This window comes from Temnothorax longispinosus, chromosome 3, assembly GCF_030848805.1.
Source record: "Temnothorax longispinosus isolate EJ_2023e chromosome 3, Tlon_JGU_v1, whole genome shotgun sequence".
In the NCBI taxonomy this organism is placed as follows: domain Eukaryota; kingdom Metazoa; phylum Arthropoda; class Insecta; order Hymenoptera; family Formicidae; genus Temnothorax; species Temnothorax longispinosus.
The window spans coordinates 17,893,651-17,896,714 of NC_092360.1; the positions used below are offsets into that span (position 1 = coordinate 17,893,651).

Genomic DNA, 3,064 nt, shown 5'->3' on the forward strand with positions numbered 1-3,064 from the left:
CACGTTATGGTTATTCTACATAAAAGTTGTAGTCGTGAGTTGTAAGAAATTGACCAATCACAGATTGAATATTCTCCTCAATTTCAAATGTGATTGGTCAATTTCTTACAACTCACGATTACGACTTCTATGTAGAATAACCTTTACGGCTGTTTACTTCCAGAACCTTCGCGAACCGTCGCGATTCGTGGCCGGCCGATTAGATACCGCGGGTGGAACACGTGGAACGCGCCGTACCGAGCGAGCACCCCGTGGCCACCGTGTGCCCCGAAGCCGGATAGCCGCTCTCAGGTTTCTCTCTGGTACGACACAACAAATATTGCACTTATCATGCAAATTGCACATTATTCCTTTCTATCGTAGCACGGTTATTAATAAGGGATATTGTTCCATGCAATGCAATATGTATATACTTTGCACGTATAAGGAATAATGACCCACGTGTACTCAGTTACTAAACTGAATTACAAAAGTCGCCGTGTAAACGTATAAGTCATTGCCAGTGACAATCTCCTTTGGCAAATTTATTTTATTTCTTTCTGCTTAATTATTTCCTTCTTCCTCGTTAGAGGCAATTAGAGGTTAGGGTTAGACAAGCATCGATCTTTCTCGGTGATTTTTAGCGTAGCATGAAAAAGCAGTTTGTATGGGAAAGGGCATTATAAGATCGAACACATAATTATTGCAATGGGAGAAAAAATGAAAATGCAATGAAAGCAATTGATAAGAACGGCCGACTTATTGACTGCGCGGCGGCTTGTGATTCGATTATCGTATATGCTGTCCGATCCAAAATTTTCTTCTTTTAATATCATGTAATATTTAATATAAGCTTTTCAATTACTTAAACTACAACTTTTAGTAAACAATATATGTATATGAAAGATTTTTTTCAAATGTTTAGAGTATCAACTTATTCCTTATACTTTGCACGTATAAGGAATAATGAGTATAATGACCCACTATATATTGTGATTTTCAACTGATTTTAACGATATACGGTAATTAACTTAACCGTCTGTAATATTTGACATTTCACCTGATCCTTGTACAGGGTCATACAACTCAATCAACAGTCCGTGATACAAACCGCCACGAACATACAGCCCGTCACCCTCTCCAAAGGGACCGTTATCCTGGTTAGCAAACCCAACTGCGCAAGGCAGTTTGCAGACGCTTCAGGTGAGTCAGACGTATCACTCTCTTTGTAACGCTTCAACCTAAAGACACATCGTTCAGACAGTACCTGGATTTTATCAGTACGAAAATGTGTGACTCGCAGTTATATCTTCAATACATATGTATAAAAGTAGGGAATAATTTAAATAACGGAGCATTAAAATTTGGATATCTCGTTCTTTGTTAAGGTCGTTGAAACTGGCAGAGACGACAGTTTCTCAGACCCAGGATTCACCCAAGAAAAGGAATATTCTAACCAGTAGACGACCGTCTTATAGAAAGATTCTCAACGATTTAGGTGGAGGGGAAATTACAGGTAAGACCATGACGTTCCACATGTTATCATAAAGTATAAAGAATTATTTGCGTAGTAAGATTTAAAAGTTCTCAAAAAGAATTGGTTCGCAACGCGCTGGGAAACAAATGCAGAATATATTATATATTCTCTATATCGATCGGTGAATTTCTATCCAACTTTTAGTAAACAATATATGTATGTATATGAAAGATTTTTTCAAATGTTTAGAGTATCAAAAATATATATATAGGTTCAGATTTAAATATGATCATGAAAGTTATAATCAGAAAACAAAAATTTTGGATCGGATAGTATACGGTAGTTACTAAACTGAATTACAAAGTCGCCGTGTAAACGTATAAGTCATTGCCAGTGACAATCTCCTTTGGCAAATTTATTTTATTTCTTTCTGCTTAATTATTTCCTTCTTCCTCGTTAGAGGCAATTAGAGGTTAGGTTAGACAAGCATCAATCTTCTCGGTGATTTTTAGCGTAGCATGAAAAAGCAGTTTTGTATGGGAAAGGGCATTATAAGAACACATAATTATATTGCAATGGGAGAAAAAAATGAAATGCAATGAAAGCAATTGATAAGAACGGCCGACTTATTGACTGCGCGGCGGCGGCTTGTGATTCGATTATCGTATATGCTGTCCGATCCAAAATTTTTCTTCTTTTAATATCATGTAATATTTAAATATAAGCTTTTTCAATACTTAAACTACAACTTTTTAGTAAACAATATATGTATATGAAAGATTTTTTCAAATGTTTAGAGTATCAAAATATATATATAGGTTCAGATTTAAATATGATCATGAAAGTTATAATCAGAAAATAAAAATTTTGGATCGGATAGTATACGGTAGTTTACTAAACTGAATTACAAAAGTCGCCGTGTAAACGTATAAGTCATTGCCAGTGACAATCTCCTTTGGCAAATTTATTTTATTTCTTTCTGCTTAATTATTTCCTTCTTCCTCGTTAGAGGCAATTAGAGGTTAGGTTAGACAAGCATCGATCTTTCTCGGTGATTTTTAGCGTAGCATGAAAAAGCAGTTTTGTATGGAAAGGGCATTATAAGAACACATAATATATATAAAATATGTCCGTATATGGTTTTTTTCTTGCATAATCTGTTATTCTTATATTCAAGAAAAATAATCAGAATAAATAGAGTTACAAATAATTAAAAGAAAATTTTTACATAATTTTTTTATAAAAAGTATAAAGGTTTTAGGAAATAAGAAAAATTGTTCTATTAAAATATGATTACGTATAAAATATTGTATATAAATCTAATCGCAATTTTATTGCAAAGTTATTTCTTAAATTATTTCTTAATTGATCGCCTTATTATTTTTCTATATATACAGACGCAGAATATACAAGAAAAAAAAAACATATGCTGGATATTTTTATTTATTATTATATATATTCATATATATATAATTTTTATCAGGTTTAATAAAAAAAATACAATAATAAATTTTATCATAAAGTATAAAGAATTATTTGCGTAGTAAGATTTTAAAAGTTCTCAAAAAGCAATAAAAGTTCTATTATTATACTCGCATCCACCATCTT

The 3,064-nt window shown here is 32.7% G+C and overlaps 1 long non-coding RNA gene across 1 annotated transcript; it reads left to right on the forward strand.

The window, feature by feature from the left end:
* The first annotated feature begins 169 nt into the window (after window positions 1-169).
* Window positions 170-3,058, forward strand: LOC139810236 (uncharacterized). The gene is made up of 3 exons (XR_011731264.1): window positions 170-302; window positions 1,055-1,182; window positions 1,368-3,058. It is a non-coding gene; the product is annotated as an uncharacterized lncRNA (long non-coding RNA).
* The last annotated feature ends 6 nt before the right edge of the window (window positions 3,059-3,064 follow it).